The 9,249-nt window shown below is 44.3% G+C and overlaps 1 pseudogene; it reads right to left on the bottom strand.

The window, feature by feature from the left end:
• Positions 1 to 497: 497 nt before the first annotated feature.
• Positions 498 to 1,016, bottom strand: LOC143406277 (large ribosomal subunit protein eL43 pseudogene; annotated as a pseudogene).
• Positions 1,017 to 9,249: the final 8,233 nt, after the last annotated feature.

Consider the following 9,249-nt stretch of genomic DNA (forward strand, 5'->3'; position numbering starts at 1 on the left):
CAGCCCAAAGCAATGGAGCTCGAACTGAAACCATGGAAACTGTGAGGCAGTATAAAGTTTTCCCCCTTTAAGTTGTTTTTCTCAGGTATTTTGCTAACAGGGAGGAAAAGCTGACCAGCACAGATGGTGTAAAACACTTCTGCTGCATGGTGCATGAGAGAAGCGCAGGGAAGACTTGATATTGACATTAGAACCCCACCTCAGCCCATTCTGGTCATTAGGACTGCCTAAAAACCCTGTGCTTGGGGGATGGAAGCAACAGTGATCACTTCTTATCACTTTCTCCCCCGAGTTCTGGGAGTTGGTTGGAGGCCCAGTGTTCCCCTCAGAGTCTCTGGAGAGTTGCAGTCAGATGGTGGCAGGGATCCGAGCAGAGTCACTTCTTTTTTTTTTTTTTTTTTTTATGTATATCCTTTGTGTATTTTAGCATATTTTACCTTTAAAACAAATTTTGTACAATATCAATGTATCTCGGAGTAGTTGAACAGTGTTTTAAAAAAACAAAAAAAGCTGAGTATATACTAAGCCATAAGACTTCGTTTCGTGCCATTATCATCTGACTACTGAAGAAAAAAGACCTGAATTACAATAACCCGTCTAGCAAAATTTTCCAATTCAAATTAGAAGGGCTTCAATTTACAAATCTTTTGAAAGGGCAATATTAATGCAATTCACATCAGAACATCCAGTTAATACAATTAACAAACAAACCACAATTTTGCTATATGATAGAACTTTCTACTGGTCTTTCAATTCCTTCAGCCTTCTGATTGCAGACTTGACTGTGACGGCAGAAGTGGTGTTGTAGGTCCAGGCACCACCAGCCACTGTTTTCATGCAGGAACCACAGTGCCAGATCCCCACAGCCCATCTCTTCATCTTGGTTTTGCCACAGAAGGAACATGTGTACTTGGCGTGCTGGCTGATTTCCATTTTCCGGAAGGAGGCGCTGTAGCGGGTCCCACATTTACCGACGATTCCGACTTTCTTAGTGCGTTTACCCATGTCACTGCGACTTAGGCCTGAGACCGAAGAGGAAGAGATGTTGTGCGCAGGCCCAAGCAGAGTCACTTCAAGGCTAGTTGCTCACATGCCTTGTAGCAGATGCTGGCCACTGCAGGCTGAGCCTTGGTGGAGGCTATCACCCAGAACACCCGCACAGGGCCTCTCCTGTTGGCCTGGACTTATTCATCAAAGGGCACCGGGTTTCAATGTAAAATGTCCCCAAAAGGAGTCATATGGCAGCTGTAACACCTTTGTTTGACCTGGCCTCAAAAGTCACAAAGCCACTCTTGCTACTTTCTAGTGATTAGTAGTCAATCACTAAGGCCAGACCTTTTTCCAGGGGAGGGAAATAGACCCCATCTCTTAAAGTAAGAAGTCAAACAGTTTGCAAGCATGTTTTAAAACCACCAAAGTGCACTCTCTGGTTATAAATTATTTACATTCTCCCCACATGCAAAGTACACCCCTGTCCTTTCCAGGGACATAATAAACCTCTTGTGCTACAGCATCAGGCTTAGCTTCATAGTCCAAGATCTTGTCAACCACATCAAGTCCAAGTGCAGATAAATCTCACTGGGTGTGGTTTCTCACTGACATGTCCTTGGATACCATTCCTCTTGGTCTCAAATCCTGTGTGCTAAAGAAACTAGAAATCGGCCCTATACATACCCGACATTCCGTAGTCAGACTGGCATACGTTACAGACTCTCACATTCATGAAGGAGAAAAATCTATGGCACGGTCAAGTATGGCCAGTGTGTTGATCAGGAATCAATCCTTCCACTTGGGAAACACTCTCCAGATCTTGGCTCTACTTTCAGAGCTCAGGTTTTTATATTCTGATTTGTTTTTCTTTTCTATAAAACATAGCCCAATTTTGCAGCTGAGTATCCATTCTCCCTAAAGAAAACTGGAAGGCCCATAGTTCTCTTTTCATTTTGCAATGCCTCTGTCCTTTTGACTTGGCAGTGTTTCTGCCAATACAACTCTCTTAAAAACTTTGTGGTTTTCTTATTAATCTTATTATGGCCTACTAAATTAGGCAAAACCATAACAATGAATCTCATTTCTCTATCCTGAGTTCCCTGTAAGTCTGCTAAGGGAAAATTTCCTTAAGATCCTATTGATTGTTTGATGGAACAGGTCTGAGAAGAATATTCTTAAAGTCCTTACAGACAGCTGTATCTGTTTGAAAGGATCTATAAGGTACAGCCTTAGCTTTCTCTGAGATATAACTTGAAGGTTTTATATTCACACCCTTGACTTTGTCATTAGATCATCTTTTTTTTTTTTTTTTTTTTTTTTTCTGATTGGCTCTGATTTGACCTTTGCTCGGTGTTATTTCTTAATTTGGGAATTGGTTGCTATCTGTTGAGGATGGGAATAACAAATAGTTTCATTTTCAAACCCAGAAAATTCTGGCTCCTTTATATTTAATAATTCATTGTTTATCTTTTCTCTCTTTTTTATTCTAGAAGAGACAAAAATAGCACCTTCAACATTCTGTCTGGAAATGTCCTTAGCTAAATCATCTTTTCATACCTGTTATCCATTTTCCATGTTGCCACATGTAACTGTGTTGATAAACTTTCCACAGCATTAACAAGGGTCTCCTTTTTTCCAGCTTCTAGCAGCATTTCTCTTCCTTGCATTAGGGACTCCCTGACAATAACCCTTTAGGCTTCTCACTGCCTGCTGTCCCGTCCCAATGCCAATGCCACATATTTAGGTTTCATTCAGGCACACTTCCTTACTATATCAAAATATGTTTCCATTTACTACAGCTGTGTAACAAACTGCCTCAAACTTAATGATACACAGAGCAGTAATCTTTTATTATTTCTCCCAGTTCTAGAGGGTGACTAATGTATTAGTTTGCTAATGCTGCTATAACAAAGTACTTCAAATTGGGTGACTTAGAAACCACAGAAATGAGCCAGGAGCAGTGGTGTGCACCTGTAATCCCAGTGGCTTGGGAGGCTGAGGCAGAAGGATGGTGAGTTCAAAGCGAGCCTCAGCAATGGCAAGGAGCTAAGCAACTCAGTGAGACCCTGTCTCTAAATAAAATACAAAATAGGGCTGGGGATGTGGCTCAGTGGTCAAGTGCCCTGAGTTCAATTTCTGGTACCAAAAAAGAAACCACAGAAATGTATTGTTTCACGGTTCTGGAGACTGAAATCAAGATACTGGCAGACCCACACTCCTCCTGAAACATTCAGGGCACGTCTCTCTCCCTTGCCTCTTTCTAGCTGCTGGTGGTATGACAACAATCTTTAGTGTTCCTTGGCTTGCAGATGCACTGGGCTAATGTCCCTTCACAAGGCAGCCCCCATGTGTCTTCGAATTGTCCAAATTTCTGTGTCTGCCTCTACGTCCAAATTTCTCTCTCTCTCTCTCTCTCTCTCTTTTTTTTTTTTTAAAGGACAGCACTCTTCATTGGCTTAAGACTCAGGCAACTACTCCAACCTCCCACAAAGAATCAACACCTGGCTCTACTTTCTTCCAGTAGTATTACATTTGTAAACTGTTTTATAAGCAGCAAGTCAACTCCATGTTATAAAGCACCATAGAGTATTTCATTCCATACAAAGGAAATAAATTAGAAGATTTTACAACAGGATTCCTGGGAAGGCACTTTAGTTAAAAAAAAAAAAAAAAAGACTCACCTACAGGACATGGTTTTGACGTAATCGCCTCTGTAAAGACAACAATTTCTACATAAAGTCACTGGGGCTTAGGCTTCCACGTGTCTTTTTGGAGGAACACAATCAATTCCACCCTTGACAATTGGGCTCTGCTAGATGGTTCTCTCTCAGTCCCCAGCAGCTGCTGACACATGCTGGTTTGGGCTGGCTTCTTTTTGTGTAAGTCTGATTTTTGATGGGGGTGTTGGCTGGGGCTCAGCGGGGCTGTCAGCCAGAATACTTACATATGGTCGCTTCATGTGGCAGGGGTTCTCAGAGCAAGGCCACCAGAGGGAATAATTGGAGACTCCACCTCTTGAGGGGACCAGTGTCAATACATTTGCAGACATAGGTTTAAATTGCACTCTCCACCCCCGTCTTTTGACTGTGCTGCCAATAGGGCCAATGTCACAAATCCAATTGTGACATTCTCTTGCTTGAAACTCTTTTTTTTTTTTTTTAGAGAGAGAGAGAGAGAGAGAGAGAGAGAGAGAGAATTTTTAGTATTTATTTTTTAGTTTTTGGTGGACACAACATCTTTGCTGAGGATCGAACCCAGGCCGCACACACACCAGGCGAGCGCGCTACCGCTTGAGCCACATCCCCAACCCTTGAAACTCTTTAATAGGTCCCATTTCCAGTGAGACAGAGGCCACACCCTTGAACATGACCTTGGAGGCTTCTGCTTTCCTCTCTACCAAGGACCACAGAGACGCCAGGGAGCCTGTCAGTGCGGGGCATCCTTAGGTGCTGGAAGCAATGAATCCTAATTGCCATTTGAGAAAGGCAGGTTTCCAGATCAATACCAATGAAACAGAAGCCGGCATATGCAGTCACCCTCAAGAGACAGAGTGGCTTCCCAGGCCAAAGGACTTGGCTGTAAAACCAAGTGAAAGAGTCTCCACATCCAAAGTGAGGCTGTGCTTATCAGAAATGGGGCTGGTCAGCCCCAGAAGCCAGCGGGCAGCCCTACTCCAATGTGGTCAAGAGATGGGGAGCCCTGGCCTAAGGGCCTGGCCTGTTGATTCTGGAATTCCTGCTGCAGAGATTAACTCTTGGAATCCCTAACACCCTGGGACTACTTCCTACTCTCAAGATGCATATAACTGCACTGTGATTACCACCGGGCTCCCAGGTAGCTTGTGCTGGGAGAGCATGCACTGGCAACACATCCACGTCTCTCCACACAAAAATGAACTGGGCTCGGGTGTCTTCTCCAGCCTCCTGCATTGGGCTCCTGGCAGTTGTTCAGATCTGCTCTCCGGAGTCTTACTGCTGGTCAGATCTGCTCTCCGGGGTCAGCAGCAGATCTCTGAGCTCATGTGGCTAAGGAGCCATCAGGGTGGAGCTAGGATGAGGCCAGAGGGGCACAGACCCCGAGGAGGGGCTTACTTGTCTCCTTTGTGTTGGTGATGCTTCTCTTGGGCACCCCAATCTCAGCCGTGGTGCAGACAGCAAAGCTAATGCATATTTGGGGGCCAACTTTATCCAACTGAGACTAACTTCCTAGTTTTGGAGGTGAGTCTAAAGTCTCTTGGATCGCCTCTAGTCTGAGTGGTCCAGCTGGGACTGAAGAGCAAGCTCTCGTGCAGCCTGTTAGGTGACTTGCTCTTGGCCCAAGAGGATAGGCGGGATTGGGGAGAGCCCAGGGAAGATTAGGTTTACAAGGTCACCAACGGAGGGGGCTCAGGTGTTTACTGATTGTGGAGTACCAGTGTCGCGAGTTCCCAAGCACCCAGTAGGGATCTGCAGCAATCCCAGCAGACAGGCTGGCTTGCGGGGGCTGGTACTAAGATGTGCATCTAACTTCCTGCCCCTCAACCTCTTGTAAAGGAGAAAGCCCTCCCTCTCGGCTGCTCTCCCATTGGCCGGGCTTCTGGTCCTGAGCTACTAAGGCACTTGCTGATTGGAGGAGGTAAACTGATTTCTGATTACACAGGAAGAGCCCTGGCCCTGAGGTTGGGGTCCTGGGGGTGGCAGAGGGCAGGGACCAGGCATCATCCTATCAGAGGGGGTCAGGCAGACCTATGTCTCTGTCTTAGACTTGTCATTGTGAGTGGGGTGATGGGAAAGGGGATCCACTTCACTACGATGGGAATATTTTGGTGTTTGCGCAGCACTGAACTTACTATATGCTACTTAACTTCTAACTTTAAAATAGTGGTCGCTCTTGCTAGGGTTGAGTGATGCAGGAGACACAGGAGAGGAGCGATGGAAGTAGAGGACATAGGGAGGTCTCAGCTATCTTGTGCATCTGTCCTGGCCCATATTTTAGAACTCCTTTCAAATCAACGGGTTAATGTAGTGAAACGAGACCACATCAGGTCGGTCCCAATCTGGTACTTGGGATTAATGTATCATGAAAGGAGTGAAGTGTGCGGATGAGGCCAATTAGGAAGTCAGCGGTGTTAGGAATGCCAGTCAGCAGAGTTTGCACCACGTGGGGCTTTCCATTTGTCCTGCTGTTGTCCCTCCTGCTTCCCCTTTAGTCCCTGCTCTACCCCAGCCCAGAGGGAGTGCAAGCCATGGGGAGGAAGCCAAATGTGGCTTTGAATTCTAGATCTGCCACTGACCATCGGTGAGAAACAGGTTGAGTTGTTTAACATCTGTGAGCCTCAGTTTGCCCACTGCAAAATGGGGACTATAAACCCACCCAGAAGTGGAATGTTAAGTGGGGGTAGTGGCTACAGAGCATCAAGCAGGTTGTAGAGCCACTGATGCTAGTCACACCAAGTCTTTTTTCTTCTTTTCAAACGAAGCAAGTCTTTTTTCTTCTTTTCAAACGAAGGGCTGATGATTTTTATAAACTTAATAGGAATGAAGGAGGAGGTAACTGCATTGGAACTTTTTGAAAAGATTTCTAGTGGGTTCTCTGGGCAAGAATTCATAATAACGATGACAGATGATTTAGGGAGCATTTGCCGTGTGTGCAGCCCTGGTCTAAGTACTAACTCAGGGTCCCCACCAGCTCTGTGAGGCGGATCCACACAGATTTAAAAATGAGGAGAAATACCAAGGTCACTTAGAGCACATGTTCACCTTTTTATCTCTCTTGGAATGTTTCTTTGTTTGTTAAAAAGTGGTTTTATGCCTCTCCTGATTTCTTAATAATGTAATGAAGTGAATTCCCAAAACACGGAATTAAATATCTTAAAGCAGACAGTTCAGCAGCATTTAGTATATTCATACTTCCACTCAACCACCACCCACCTCTAGTCCCCAGACATACCCATTATTCCAAGTGGATCCCTACCTAGTAGGCAGTTTCTCCCTATCACACTCTCCCCTCCCCAGACCCTGGTGACCACCCATCTATGTTCTATTTCTGTGGGTTTATCTACTCTGGGTATTGCATACAAACAAAATCCTATGATATGTGGCTTTTCTCCTTTTTTTAGATTCATCCAAGTCCTAAGCTGCATCAGAGCTCTACTGTGCATGTAAAGCATGACTTCTCCACTCATGGGTTGATGACGATAGGACTCTTTCCCCTCTTGGCTATGAATGCTGCTGCGAACAACTGTGCACGTCTACTTTTTTACCTGTTCTCAATTTTTTTTCTTTTTCTTTCTTTCTTTTTTTTTTTGGTACTGGGTATTGAATCTGGGGGTGCTTCACCCCTGAGCTACATTCCCTGTCCTTTTTATTTTGATATGTCTTGCTAAGTTGCTGAGGCTGGCCTTGAATTTGCAATCCTCCTGTCTCAGCCTCCTGAGTTTCTGGGATCACAGGTATGTCTCACCCTGCCTGGTCCCCATGTGATTTTGATCTCTCTGGAACAGGTATGAAGACACATGAAGAAAAGCCAGTCATTCCAAGCCTTGGACTAGGAATGAGGGGAGATGCCAAGACGGGTGACTCAGCATGCCAAGGGGAGGGAAGAAAACTTCTACAACTATATCTCTTCCTGTTAAGTGGGAGGACTGCTCTCTGTTTATGATTTTATTAAAGGTAAGTTGAGTGGCCCTTTGAAATAATTTATTTGTAAAACTCAATGGGAAGAGCAAATGGTACAAACCATGTGGCAACATCTAGAGCCCTTCGGAGCTTAGTACAGGTGACGTATCTATGCACAAAACTCATCTTTGTACAGGGAAGCAAAATGATTTCCCATCATTTGAATAATGTACCTCCTCTGTTGATTTTTCTGATATCCTGAATGTGAAAACCTTGTCCAGGTGGGTAATTTTAATGTAGAATTTTCCGGTTTTCAAGACATGTTCACAGACTGTTGTAGTGAAAAAGACCTGACCTGAAATAAGACTCCACTCTAATTCAAGGTGGCCAGTGACCTTGAAATAGTGAATAATGCACTTGAGAGGAACTGTTTATAATACGTCAACCACACCAGACTTGCTGCTGGATGAAGACAAGAGGATTACTGTTTTCTAGGCATTTACCACTGGATGCAAACCTTTGTTTTCTCATTTAATCCTTGCAAATGCCTGTGAAGTAGGTTTTTTTTTTTTTTTCTTTCTTTCTTTAAGGTATTCTTATTTCTATGTTACAGATATGGAAACTGAGATACATGGAAGTTAAGGCTGTAGACAGAGTTCTAAGAAGTGTAAGAGCCAGGACTACATGATTTTCAAGTCTACACATCATCTTTTAGAATCAAAGTATCAGCAGAAACACAGGTTAGTTCAATTGTAACAAACAAAAATGAAAACAGGCCCCCAAATGACCCAACTAATTCACATGGAACATTCTCTTGCCTACATATATTTAAACTAATTAAAGTGAACAGTGTATGAGTCTCTGGTGGACTTGAACAGAACTAACATCATTTCACAGCTTTATGTATTTATTTATTTGTTATTTAGTTAACTAGTTAGGTAGGTTAAATTGTATGAGTTTTTTTTTTTTTTTTTTTAGGTACTAGGGATTATACCCAGGGGTGCTTAACCACTGGGCCACCTTCCCAGCCCTTTTTATTTTGAGACAGGGTTTGCTAAATTTGTTAGGGCCTCGTCAAGTTGCGGAGGCTAGCTTGGGAACTTGTGATCCTCCTGCCTCAGTATCCTGAACTGCTGGGATTCTAAGCGTGTCCCATTGTGCCCAGCCCAAGATGATATTTTGATACTTATATACATAGTGAAATTATTATAGAAAAGCAAATAACATAGCCTTCCCCTCCCACACCCCATGATTGCCTGCTTTGGTATGTGGTAAGAGCACCTAAAATCTACACTCTGAGCCAGTTTTCATATACAACATTGCAGCTCCTTGAGTCGCTTACTCAAATCGCTGATTGCAGAGGGAGTTTTATTTTCTCCTTCCCCCAGGAGGTTTCCAGAGCAGGTTCCAGGGTGAAGTGAGTTCTAGGGTGCAGAGGGCTCCCAGGATTGCCCTTCCCTTAAGGCAGCTTCCGGAGTTAGAGCAAGAGAAGAGAGTGTTTCTGTTCCCTGAGAATCCAAGGCCAGCCACCTGCTGTGTCCTAGACTATCACTTCACCCCTGGAGGCCAGAGAGACTGAGAATCTGGCTGGAAATTCAAGCATCTTAAGGGAGAGGTCTAGCCAGGTCCAGCCTGAAGCCCCCTGCAAGTCAGCCACCACGTT

This window comes from Callospermophilus lateralis, chromosome 8 (genome assembly GCF_048772815.1).
Source record: "Callospermophilus lateralis isolate mCalLat2 chromosome 8, mCalLat2.hap1, whole genome shotgun sequence".
NCBI lineage: Eukaryota > Metazoa > Chordata > Mammalia > Rodentia > Sciuridae > Callospermophilus > Callospermophilus lateralis.